This window comes from Pezoporus flaviventris, unplaced genomic scaffold (assembly GCF_033815535.1).
Source record: "Pezoporus flaviventris isolate CSIRO_AGI_PZ_B2104156 unplaced genomic scaffold, CSIRO_AGI_Pfla_v1 ptg000001l, whole genome shotgun sequence".
NCBI lineage: Eukaryota > Metazoa > Chordata > Aves > Psittaciformes > Psittacidae > Pezoporus > Pezoporus flaviventris.
In genome coordinates this window covers 10079548-10093090 of record NW_026892549.1, presented here as the reverse complement: position 1 = coordinate 10093090, position 13543 = coordinate 10079548, and the positions used below count along the sequence as shown (strand labels likewise).

The 13543-nt window shown below is 43.0% G+C and overlaps 2 protein-coding genes across 18 annotated transcripts in view; one reads left to right on the top strand and one right to left on the bottom strand.

Moving 5' to 3' along the window:
* R3HDM1 (R3H domain containing 1) overlaps nucleotides 1–9752 on the bottom strand; it is a 92036-nt gene extending 82284 nt beyond the window's left edge. For 3 of the 13 annotated variants that reach the window (XM_061444512.1, XM_061444587.1, XM_061444576.1), the window contains exon 1: nucleotides 9575–9750. The gene's annotated coding sequence lies outside the window, so the exon portion shown is untranslated. Of the gene's footprint in view, nucleotides 1–9574 lie in introns of all 13 variants that reach the window. The other 10 variants (XM_061444566.1, XM_061444598.1, XM_061444645.1 and 7 more) reach the window with 7 other exon arrangements.
* Nucleotides 9753–10116: 364 nt separating this feature from the next.
* ZRANB3 (zinc finger RANBP2-type containing 3) overlaps nucleotides 10117–13543 on the top strand; it is a 487195-nt gene continuing 483768 nt past the window's right edge. Inside the window, exon 1 of one of the 5 annotated variants that reach the window (XM_061443528.1) lies at nucleotides 10117–10401. The gene's annotated coding sequence lies outside the window, so the exon portion shown is untranslated. Of the gene's footprint in view, nucleotides 10402–10653; nucleotides 10715–10748; nucleotides 10882–13543 lie in introns of those variants that run through there. The other 4 variants (XM_061443217.1, XM_061443378.1, XM_061443293.1 and 1 more) reach the window with 4 other exon arrangements.

The window sequence follows — 13543 nt, the reverse complement described above, 5'->3', positions numbered from 1 at the left end:
GGACCCTCTCCAGAAGCTTTCAGAACTGGCTACCCTGGATTTGGAGAAGGCTGAAATTCTTAATGACTTCTTTGCCTCAGTCTTCACTGCAAATGCTCTGACCATACCACCCAAGTCTTAGGAGGCAGACGCAGGCACTGTGAGAATGAAGATCTTAGGCCCACTATAGAAAAGCATCTGGTTCAAGACCATCTTAAGAACCTGAAAGTACAGAAGTCCATGGGACCTGATGAAATTCATCTGCGGGTCCTGAAGGAGCCGGCAAATGAAGTTGCTAAGCCACTGGCCATCATATTTGAAAAATCATGGCAGTCACGCAAAGTTCCCGATGACTGGAAAAAGGGAAATATAACCCCCATTTTCAAGAAGGGGAAAAAGAAAGACCCCAGGAATTACAGATCAGTCAGTCTCACCTCCATGCCTGGCAAAATCTTGGAACAGATTCTCCTGGAAGGCATGCTAAGGCACATGAAAAAAACAAGGTGCTTCGTGACAGCCAGCATGGCTTCACAAAAGCAAAATCGTGCCTGATCAATTTGGCAGCCTCCTATGATGGGGGTACGGAACTGATGGACAGAGTAGAGCAGTTGACATCATCTACCTGGACTTGTAAAAACATTCAACACTGCCCCACATGACATCCTTGTCTCTAAATGGGAGGGACATCAATTTGATGGATGGACCACTCGGTGGATAAAGAACTGGCTGGATGGCCGCATGCAAAGAGTTGTGATCAATGGCTCAATGTCCGGCTGGAGAACAGTAACGAGTGGTATCCCTCAGGGATCAGTGTTGGGACCAGTCTTGTTCAGCATCTTCATCACTGACATGGACAGTGGGATTGAGTGCGCCCTCAGCAAGTTTGCTGATGACACACAGCTGTGCGGTTCGGTTGATATGCTGGAGGGAAGGAATGCCATCCAGAGGGACCTTGACACGTTTGTGAGGTAGGCTGATGCCAACCCTATGAAGTTTAACCATGCCAAGTGCAAGGTTCTACACCTGGGTCAGAGCAATCCCAGGCACAGCTACAGGCTGGGAGGGGAGGGGAGATTCAGAGCAGCCCTTCGGAGAAGGACTTGGGGGTGTTGTTCGATGAGAAAATGAACATGAGCTGGCTTCAGTGTGTGCTCACAGCCCAGAAAGCCAACCGTATCCTGGGCTGCATCAAAAGGAGCGTGAATAACAGGTCAAAGGTGGTGATCCTGCCCCTCTACGCTGCTCACATGAGACCTCACTTGGAATATTGTGTGCAGTTCTGGTGTCCTCAATATAAGAAGAACATGGAACTGTTGGAACAAGTCCAGAGGAGGGCCACGAGGATGTTCAGAGGGCTGGAGCATCTCCCGTATGAAGACAGGCTGAGAAAGTTGAGGCTGTTCAGCCTGCAGAAGAGAAGGCTGCATGGAGACCTCATAGCAGCCTTCCAGTATCTGAAGGGGGCCTATAAGGATGCTGGGGAGGTACTCTTCATTAGGGACTGTAGTGATAGGACAAGGGGTAACGGGTTAAAACTGAAACAGGGGAAGTTTAGATTGAATATAAGGAAGAAGTTCTTTACTGTAAGGGTGGTGAGGCACTGAAATGGGTTGCCCAAGGAAGTTGTGAATGCTGCATCCCTGGTGGTGTTCAAGGCCATGTTGGACAGAGCCTTTGGTGACATGGTTTAGTGTGAGGTGTCCCTGCCCATGGCAGGGGGGGTTGGAACTAGATGATCTTAAGGTCCTTTCCAACCCTAACTACTCTATAATTCTATTATCTTACAAGAAAGATGGTATTTGCACTTGTACAGAAAACATCATTCTAAAAACAAGATAGCTGAAGAAGAAACTGAAAAAGACATCTAGCTTGTTCAAAACAGACTGAACAGGACAGGTCTTTATTAGATGGCACATGTGGCTGTAGCAGGCAACAGATGGGTAGGAGAGCTATTTAAGCTAGAGGAAAATGTTTCCACAAAGCCCTGCATCTGTAAGTTTGCGGCAGTCATCCAGGCTGGAGATCAGCAGACATCACAGAACCAGAATTTACAACTGATATTCAGCAGGAAAAGAAATATAATTAGCGTTAAGATAAAGACTGACACAGTTATGAAAGGATTATTTCCTGTAATAAGAAGGGACTGGACTAAATGAGTCTCTCGGTCTTAAAGCACATTCATGCAGTGCACAGGGCATAAAGTTACCTATTTGTCCACAAACATTCCATTATTTTACTGATAATTACTTCTATTTAATACCAAAGTACCTGGCTGACCTAGAGTCAGTGGGAACCAACTGATTTTTTTTTTGTTGTTCATACAACTTTACTTTCTATTAGCCTCACAAGGGTTAGCAAGTTTTCCTTAAAATTAGGAGAAACTTTTAAAAGTCTGCTTACTTGTAATTTATTTCTAAAAATTTCATATTTAAAATAAATTTTATACCCTCCAACATTTCCTATAGAAGTCTCTTACTTCTGTAACAAACACGTGAGAGAATCCATCCTCCTTATAGTGGTTATGCCTACATTTAATTTACATATATATAGTACATAGGCAGTCTGAATTCAAACATAGCTTATAAGTTTTAGAATCACTGCCATTATAACCATGTTAACTGCAACATATGCAGACATGACAATATGGACACAGAAAACAACTGAGACTTCAAACATGGAAGTTCCAAAGTTAGTGAGTTATGAGCAGTATTTAAGCTGAATTCCTGTTAATGCGTGAGGACTTTCTTACTTGTCATATCAAAAGCTAGTCAGCTGACCGGATACAGACAGATAGTGTGGGCAGATATGACACAGATCTACAGAAGACACTGCTGCCTTCCTGGAGCAGCATGGGAAGGCAAGATACTTAGCCAGACAGCTATGAACCCCATTAGATCACTTTGATGTCAGTCAAGCAACAGGCTCCAGAATTGTCACCACTAATCTAAAACACGCCTGAATTCACACATTGTCTGATCAGAGCCAAAAAATCCTTTCAAAAGTCTCCCACCCCTAATTATCCCGCATATTAAAAATGGACTAAACTGTTTCCTGCTTAAAATCAGCCCATATTTCATTGCTTATTAGAAGACAGGACAAGAAAAGAAGATACTGAGAGAATACCTACACATTTAAATTTCTTGACCTTTATGGAACACTGTAACTTTAAGCCTTCCCACTACTATGGACTGAGGAAGATAAGACATATAAATCCAGTTTCTAACATTGTCCAATATTTCAATAGAAAAGGCCAGATAAAAAGCTGATTGTATTCTGAGCTGGGAAAGTTTTCACTACTACTTTGATACACAAGCCTTAATAAGGACTACAGCTCTTTGTGCCTTCCAAATCAAACTTTGCAGTGCCAGTAAAGACAAGATTAAATAGCAACTAATGGGATGTCACCACACCTGATGATGAACAGCCAACTGCTGGAATATTACACATAGCAATATTTGGGTTAGCCCAGTATTGTCATTTATTCTGTTCATATTACTGTTGTAAGAATTTAGTTTAAAGGTACCATTAAGAGCTCAGAAATCTTAGCTAAAACATGGTATTACTTATTACACTGGATGAAGGCTCTTCACCATTTTAATCATTACTAGCTAAACTCAGTCTGGCTCAGTTGCTTCTCCCAGTAACAAGAACATCCACATAAACCCAGGTGTTCCTCTCCAGAGCCATTATTTGACAACAGAGAGGGAAACAGAACCTGTGTGGCATTACCACACAAAGCATCAGGATGAAAATAACAATTTTATAAGTTAACACAACAGTTTGTATGAAAGATTCATATCCATTTACTAGACCACAAGTCTAACCAGAAGGCATTAGTATTCCTATGGCAGCCTCCATAAAGTCACCTAAGCTTTGCATGCCTTCTTCCTCCTCCCAATCCACACCACAAGGATGACACCTCAGAGTACCACTGGTACTGGCTTGCGGTACAGCTTTAAACCCTTTAAAGAGCACTTTATTTTCCATGACAATAATGCGATGTACAACGAAACACGTGCCTAGAATTCTTTCTAGAGATTATTTGCAATGAAAATGTATTAAAGATGACTTTGATGTGCTTAAAGCAAAAAAGAAATCACAACACCTAACCTAGGAGACTAATCATTTATAATCTTCACTGTAAGTAAAAGTCAAAGACTTGCTATTTCAAATTCTAACAGTAGAACTAGTATCAGCAGATACTATGAGTATCCAATTATCCATGTTCCCAAGGTTTCTTCCACTGGCATATAAGCAACAACCATCAACATAAGAAAAATAGTTAAGTTTCCCTTGTTTTGCACATGGAAAGCCATTAAGCAAAAGTTATTATTTGGGAATAGTCTGTCTTCTCAAGTGTAAAAAGGACAAGGAAGTATCAACTCAAAAAGACAAGCCAAGATTTATTTGGAATCAAGGTACTGATGTTCTATGTAGCTTTGCTATCAAGCTACTTTTAAGGTAAGACTCAGACTGGCAAGGGTTTAGTTCTTGCTTAAAGTTATGGAAATAGATTTAACAGATAATAAAAGAGAAAAATAATCTAATCCTGGCAGCAAGTTTTACTCTTGAAATACCTACAGAGCACACTGAACCTGAAATGTAGATCTTCATCCAAAAGACAAAGGGATTTACAATGCTTTAAAGGAAACGGGCTTTTACCTATACCTTCTGTAGGTATCCCACTGTGTGTGTAATAACATGAAGAAGAATTCCCCACAAACTGGTATACTAATTTTGCTAATCCATCACTTGAGCACAAAAACTGAACATTTGATCAAAGCCTAAGTTATAATGGCCAGCAATTTTCCAATGCCCCTCAAAACTCCTACTGTATCTCTACAAGAACGTACCAAATTCTTCTGAGCTCACTTAGAATATGGAAACAGATGGAAATCTTCTTATGGATCCATCATGATGGTCAATGATGCAACTGCTCCTAGCTTCTCATCACCAGCAGGAGGTTCTTATGCCCAGAGCTCTGACATCAAAAAGGACTGTGAGAACACTCCTCAATCTGCTGCTGGCAGAAGCATTCGAATTAGTTCAAACTTCGCTCACCAGCTGCACACCAACAGCCTTTTCAAGATTCAGCTGCGCTAAAGAAGTCACTGATCTCACTTCCAGTCACCATTTCCTCCATCTGCCAGCTAAACTGCTCCTGTGAGCCTACCTATACATGTTTAGATTTGACAGAATGAGACCTAAACAGCTGAAAGTGTTCAGAAACCCTTCACAATAACAGCTCATTTAAGAGATCAGAGGGTGTGACAGAGGGTATGAACAAAAAGCTCAGGGCATGTCAATATGATGGCCTCTTTCACAAAGGCAGGTATTTGCAAGAAGCACATCTATATATCCTGCTTCACTGTAACATGAAGCAAAATGGTTTAGTTGGACAGTAACAGAAAGCTATTATACCTCATTTGGCTGCGAATGTACTTCTTCAAAACAACTGTGGTAGTAACTGCTAACCAAACATAAAAGGCAGTTTTTAGAATAATGCAAAACTCTGCACCAGATCTTTGATAAGAATGGTCAGCTAAACCAAATCCAACAGTGACACATATGGTTATGCCTTTTAGAGGTTATTTTTTGACCCAGTAACTGAAATTATCCAAAACTATGCTTTCAAATGAAGGAGCAACTATGCTATGCTATATAGTCATAGCTTTAATGATATTTAAGAAGTTTGTCCTGAAAAGCTTCAGCCTTTAGACCATTCTATACATATGATTAGATAAAGACCTTTCACAAATGGCAGTATAAACTTACTAACAAATAAAACTGAGGACAGGGCAGAGGAAAGAGTCAAGAGTGACAAGCAAAGGACAAAAATCCATTTTATACACAAATGTTTGAGTTATAGATTAAAGAATAACAAGAATTTATGCTGGGAAAGAGATAAAAGAACAGAAAAAAAAACTTAGCAGCATGTGAACAAAGACAGGTAAACAATACAGTGTATAAATGTTTAGGCAGAAGCTAGCAGCTGCAGAAAAAGAATGCCCCATTCCCTTCTAGAGATCCAAGACAAAGAATAGAGACGAAACCCTTAAATATGCAGCTCACAGCCATGCTCTTCAGATTTACAGTTTCCTTCAGCAGCCTGCACACAAACATACAATAACCAAAATTCTTGGAAACTTAATTCTATATATTGGAGAAGAGTTCACATTATAAAGTGACACATTGACAGGATTCTCATAACACATACATTAAATTGCAGGAGACTAACTTATGCACAAGAGTAGCAGTAGAAACTCTTCTGTAACTAAGGCTGCTGAGTTTCCATAAACCTGGTTTCAGACATTATTTCCTCTAAAGCACTCCTTCAAACAGTTACAAAATCAGATTATAAGCAGGCTGGAAGAACAATTTTCACAATGATATTTAATCATAATCTGTTTCCGATTTATCATCTCCTAGAAACAGCTTTCCAATACCACTTTCAAAAAACTCTTATAATTGTTATACAGCACATTGGTCCACCACCTTAAAGAAAAGCCAACAAAGAAACACAATCTACCATCCAGAGTAAGCACCATGTTAAGGCATTCAGATAGATTCTTCTTGCCTAAAGAGTATGGTGTGAATGGGCTCACTCAGGTCTTGCATTGCCTAACAACTCATCTTCCCATTAGGGAAGGCTCAATTTGGAATGCGCCATTTCACAGAAGCCTCATGGCCATTCCTATCTACCCATTACTAGGTGGAATGTACATGGGAAAACTGCAACCAAAAGCTTAACTGGGCTCCCAAACCCCAACACTGCTGCAGTCCTTCCATGCCAGGATTACAGAATACTCCACTACTTCTATGAAAGCTCCTCAGATGTCACACCCATGAATTACAGTATTTTGTGTTTACTAGCTATGACTTAACTCTCTCCGTATCTATGAAATAAGAATTAGAGTATGCTGGAAAATTTCATAATCTATATGCTTTGATAGATTTATTGGCTATCACTAATCAGGACATCCAAAGTTGTTGCTAGTTTTATTAAGGTAGTAAAAATTATACAATAGAGGTGTCCAGCTCACCAAAAGTGAACAATGCTGCCAATATACATTAAAAGGTTTTTAAAAATAGAATGTATGCTGCACTACAGCCAATTTTAAGTTTATATTGCTCTACTAACATTATCTGACAATCCACTCCTTAAGAACATGCTGTCAGAAGTCCCATTTTCCCCAAAGAATCCAAAAAAATGTAACTGTATCAACTGCTTTTAAAAGCCTAGGAAAAAGTACCTTGAAACTTCAAACGTATCATATTTAATATGTGGTGCTGTATTTCTTAGGCAAATTAACTCTGGGGAGAAAAAATATGTGTGGAAATGATGATACAAAGATATACGAATTTCAATTAACTGGAGCAAACAGATAGCACCTTTCAACTAAATAAAACACAAACCCATGGTATTTGTGTTTCATACCCAGAACTATACCTTAAACACTTCACCTAGAACATCAAGTTAGTCTGAAGCAGTTTTTAAGAATTATGCTTAAGGTTTTAAGAATTACGCTTAAGACAAAGAGGAAAGTAACTACTATCTGCCTCCTCAGATTTTCCTTCATCATTCCTCCATCCACACATACACACGTAAATTTAATCAGTGAATCACTGCAAAATATTAAGAGTCATTTACCCTTCCAATATCTTTAACAAATGTCTGAAAAAGTGTCAACAAACATAACCCAGTACACTGCACGCACACCCCTTAAAATTACTAGTATTTAAGCAAACCCATATTTACTTCTAAGAAAACTAGCAGTTAATCTTGATAGCAATTTAAAGTTTTGTAATATAAAAACTGACCCTGGAATTGCGAGCAGTGTGGTTACAAGTACTATATTTTTGATCTTCCAAGATTTAAAAGACACAACAAGTCTTTATTTTATCCTTACCAGTGGGGCTTTTTTTTTTTTTGAGAAGTACAAGCTATAAATTACAGATTTTCTAGAAAACACCCAAACCCTTGGCATCACAGTATTTACTGTAAAACACACACTTAATATTAGCTACCTGCCAATATTATCATTTGTAACAAACAAATGGAAGACTGCCAAAGAAATCACATTTCTATTGCCATTTCCTTCTCCAGAATAGCAAACTGCTTGAATAAAACCTTTTGAAAAATAATTTCATTTTTTTGCTTTCACTTCAACAATAGGTACTCTAACATTCACAAGAAATACTGCATTGCAAGATTCCTGTGATCACATCTTCTGCTTAGTATTCAACCAAAAATTAAGTCTCAAGTATAACACTCCTTATAGAAGACAACACATGTGAAAGTAACCCTGCTGAAAGTTGGTAATGCCTCAATGCAAAATGGCAAGTGGCACTCTGCAAGAGGAAAAACAAAACAATCCAACACACCCCCTATTCTGCATTAGGCACAGGAAGATCTCTCTAATTTACAGCTAATGAAAAGGAGCATCAATATTAAACAAATAAAAAAAACACTCAGAAACATCACACTTTTGTAGATCATATTATCTGACAATGCACCCTAAACACAATATCCATCACTCATTTGGGTTTTTTTCCCATCACCTTCCTAATCCTGCTTTCTATAGAGATCACACAAATTCACCAACATGTATCTTCGTCTACAGGCTTAAATATGAAAATCAGAATATGTGCAAATCCCTTTACTGTGAATAATCTTAGACTCAACATAAGAAATTCTTTTCCTGTCTCATTCCATCTCATAAAGTGAAGCTCTTCTTCAGCGCTGAAAACTGCTATTAAATGAGGCTGTAAAGACCTGGCTATGACAGTTTACTCTGGATTCGACTTACACTTTTGATTACAGCTTGCTAGATATATCTACATATAGAGTTGCTCAACACGCGACCAAAAAAATAGTAAGTTAACAACCCTCTTCCAACCCTATCATAGGTAGCACGAATACAGGTAGATAACATTTTTCCTCAAGACAACGTAAGGAGACGTCTAAGTTGGCGCCCACGATAGCCATGAGCGCAGTACAATCTCAAAGAACCACTGCTAACCCGAGGGGCTAACCTCGAAAAACCCGCCCCGCCACACTTGGCACCCTTGGAGCCCACCGGCGGAGGACTCGGCGCATCCCAGGGCCACCAACCAGCTCGCTGAGAAAGGACCCACGTCCTCCAACAAGTAACCGCGCCTGCGAGGCCGGGACAGACCCCAGGCCGGGCCGGGGCAGGGCTGCAGCAGGCCGAGGGCGCAGCCCCGGGGCCAACCGGCTGTCCCACGGCGGGCGGCAGGGGAACACAGCCCCAGGTCGTCGTGCCCCACTCCGCCAACGGTGACCAGCGCTGCCTATTTTAGGGAAGAAGAACAAGGCCAGCCTTTCCCCTTCGGACCGGGACCACCCGGCCCCACAGCGTGCAGGTGCAGCCGGCCCCAACGGCCGCGAGGCGCGCCCCTCCCCCTGCGCGGGCCCGCCCGCCCTCCTTCAGTGGCTGCCCCCAGCTCTCCGCACTGCGGGCGCGGCCGACTGCCCCCCCTCCCCCGCTCTCCTCAGCGGAGCACGCGGCCCCACCGCCGCCCTCCCGCCTGCAGGAGAGGGCCTTCCGCCTCGGAGCGGCGGGCTCCTTACCGCGGCAGCGCGGCCGGCGGGCTGCGGCCGGCGCAGCGACAGCGGGCTCACGCACGAGGGGCACTTAACCCCATCGCAAGCCCCGACAGCCGCCTGGGTTCCTCCTGCTGCCGCGGCGGGGAAAGAGGCCCGCCCCACCGCGCCACAACCGCCAATAGCAGCGGCAAACGCTAATGATTAACGGCCGCACGGGCCAATTAGCAGCATAGCGCCTTCCCCCGGCGCTGCCGGTGAGTGGTGCTTTTCAGAGCTTACGCGCGCGCAAGCCCGCCCAGGAAACAGCTGCCAATCGGAGGGCGCCGCTGCGCTGATAGATGGCTATAACCACCAATAAGAACCCCGCCTTGGCGCGGACACCGGCACTGTAAAGCCAACCCACTGTGGGCAGCCGACGATTACTGGCGGCGCGCGGGTAGACTGCTCCCGCGGCTAATGGCAGCCCGGGTGCCTCCGTTCCCGCGGTTCCGCTCCTGGGCGGTGGCAGTAGCCTTCCCTGGGCTGTAATGTGCTGAGCATGCCTGCTGGCTGCCTACCCCGAGCAGCAGCACCCCAGCCCCTCTACGTGATCTCCCAGCGGACGCTCGGAGAACCCGTACTCCCGGCGGGGCCAGCGCAGGGCAGGATGGGAGCGGTAGTCCCGCCTTGAGGCGCACCCTTCCTCTTTCCGGGCCCCTCTCCTTGGTTCCAGCCCTGAGCCGCTCTTCCCGCCAATCTCTAGAGCCGGCGTCACTGCCCGAGGCGCCCCGTCCTGCGGGCCCCTCTTAGCCCAACCCTTAACACCACCCCTGCGCTTGACGCCCTCTCCTCCCAGCGGCCTCTGCCCTTAGGTAATCATGCCGCCTTCCTTCTCGCGCTCCGCCCCCTCCGGCTCCCGCAGTCTTCGTTCCTCAATCCCGGCGCACCACCCGAGCAAAGCGGGGCCCGGACGGGACACAGCCGGGAAGAACATGATGTTTAACTCGGGAGAGCGGGGCGGGAGGGTCACAGAAAACACAAAAAACGCTCCTGGGACACAGAGCCGCCACTCGCGCAGCGGGAAGCGCGTTTGGGCTCCTCCACTCTCCCTCGCGTCATTTCCGGGCGGCGGCGGCGGTTTGATCTTAGAGCCCGCGAAGGTGTGAGGCAGCGGCGGTAGGAGCTGTGAGTGGCGCGGAGGGCACGGCCTGAAGGTCCCCGCCTGTCAGCAGCCCCGCAGGGGAGCGGAGAGCGGGAGGGTCCTCTCCAGCCTGTTCCTGCGCGGTGTCTGGGAGGAGGCGGAGGGCGGCCTGGTTCTCGCCTCACAGGTGGAGGCTGGGCCGGGAGTGGTGGTGTGACGCGCTGAGGGGCTGCGCGGGCAGCAGCGGCGGGGTGCCTCCTGGGTGGGACTCGGATACTGCAAAGGGGCGAGGTTTCAGGTGACGTTTCTCAGACCCTGTTTGTGCGATAAGGCCTCGTTAGTCCTGCTCGTTCTGCCTGCTGGTGCGTTATCACAGCATGTGCTCGGGTAGTTCTGCTATTGCAGGACACCCCTGTACAGGGAATGTTAAAAACTGAATAAATTCCCCCAAGGCAGGTATTAAGGTGATTGTTTTCCTCAAGGCACTGGCTTGTGGAAAACCTGCTGTGTGCTAGAGAGCTTTGTTCTGTCTGATTGCTTTTCTTGTAATATTTTTTTTAAATGCTCTATTCTGATAACTTGGTTAGTTTTTCAATCGTTTATTATTGCACCATATTCTTTTACAGTGGAAAAATGATTGGATCAGTCGGCCAAGGACCCGTGATTTTCTTTGGGTCTTACATTCCCTATTAAGTTTTTTTGAACGTAGAGTTGGTGAACAGTTGAGACCATGAAGAGGAAATTTATGAAGCAAAGGCTTGATGGAAATACTCATTTGTTTCAGGCATCTGTTACTGAACTGCATTAAAAGGATATACTTAATGGCCTATAAAAATAAATACTGGGTTTATATTATGATCATCTTATGCTGACAAACAGCTATTACAGAACTTAAATAGCCTTTGAAGTTCTTGTTGGTCTTGCACCCAACCTTCCAATAAAAAACCGTATCATCTAGGGTATTATCCTCAACAAATTGGGTCTCAGTACAGACCTCCGGAAGGAGAAGTGTCTGTAGTGAAATGTATAGCATTTAGTAGTAGTATAGTCAGCAGTGACAGAAAGAATTCCAGGTTTTTTTTTTTAATAGGTATTTTTACTGTCCTTATCCCTCAGGGGTTACTTATTTATCCAGATCATTTGTGAATTCATTGAACATAATAGAAGTTGGAGCAGATTCCTTTATATTGCTCATGATATTTCTCTTATATACAAACAGTCTATCTGCTCGTATTGAAAAAAAAGTTTCAGGGCAGTTCTTTCACATGATGGCTTAGTTTACATAAAAGTTTGAGGGACTTTCTTAAAACTTTCCCTGCGAATTACTGTACAAATACATTTGTAAAACTGTTTAAATTTCATTAATTTTGAAAAATCGTAGAAACTGGACTGCACCAACAGGTTTATAGGTACATTGTTACAGATCCCCTTCAAAAACACTTAAGCGGACTTGGAAGATAAGACCCACCTTTACAAAAGGCATGTTGATTCCCACCAAATAGATGCATTTATCCTGTGTTCACAAGTTCTGCACTTCATTTTTCACTGTTTTTTATGCACAATGAGAGAGTTCTGCTGTAGATCCATAAGTCTTCCTCGTTCCTCCTTTTAAAATTTGGGATCATTGACCCCTACGTAGTCCTGAGATACTAAAGCGGTTTTAGATTAAAAGTTAGTGGGTTTAGGAATTCAGCTATTTCATCCTTGATTTCCTTTACAACTTGAGAAAATCCTGTACAGTTTTTTTTTTTTTACTCATGCAACTTCTGTAGCCGAATGCGTGAAAATTTAGGTCTCCACACCAAGCCTTTAGTTATCTAAGTTCTTAAAATTTCATTCTGAAGTGCTTGTTCACAGGCAGTTGTATCTCAGGCATCAAATATTTTCCCTGAGGTATTCTTTCACTTGAATTCCATAGAATCAACCACAAGTCTGGTAGGCTACATACGCACAGCAAATGGCAAAGTCCATCTTTGAAAGCTTGTAGTCCAAGTGAAAATAATAGTGTTGATAAGGTAAATGCAAAGGACTGAAACATAAAGTTGATAATTAGGACAATATTGTGATAATGTGATTATGCACACTACTTTGCCTTTCCAGAGAGCAATGTGTGAAAGGTTTAGTAATGCACAGTTCACACTGCTGTCTTGTGCTGTGCTAACACTATTCCTTGTGTATGTTTTTATAATAGTTATTGTTCACTGCATATAGGCTTCCTTAATTATTCACCTACTCTGTAATTAGTTGCCATCCATTAATTTTTCACCTAGAGAAAAAAATAAAACCTTTTCTATATCTGGATTCTGTGTTGCTGCTTTTTAAGATAGACCTGCAGTGTCAGTTTGAACCTTACTAGTAACTGATGCAAAAAACATTTTTTATGGTAGTATTGCTATGTATAATGAGTCATATGTGCCTCCTCTAATTCAAATTTATGCTTCTGAAACTGCATAGTTTTTATTCAGTGTTTCAGTGAAAGAATCTTGTCATAATTTGGTTCAACAGAAAGTTAATTATGTGAACATTTCATTCTCATATTGTCACTCACAACAAGCTATGTAGCAAGCTGATCAGAAGTGTATAATTTTCTTTGCTTTTACAGCACAGAAAATCATCACAGAAAGTGAGTCAGAAATTTCCTTTAGGAGTGAATCGCAGAACTGAGTGTTGAAAAGGTTTGTCAGGTCCGCCAGTCCTGCAAGCATACGTGTTGATTGGCTCTGCAGAAATGTTTAGTGTTTGGTTTTTGCCATCAGTCTTGCAGTACTTTAATGAACTTCTAAAGAAAAAAAAATACCCTGTGGAAAATATTGTGGTAGAACTATTGAAGTGATTACCATTGCTTTCCCAACAGTTAGAGCTAAAACATTTCT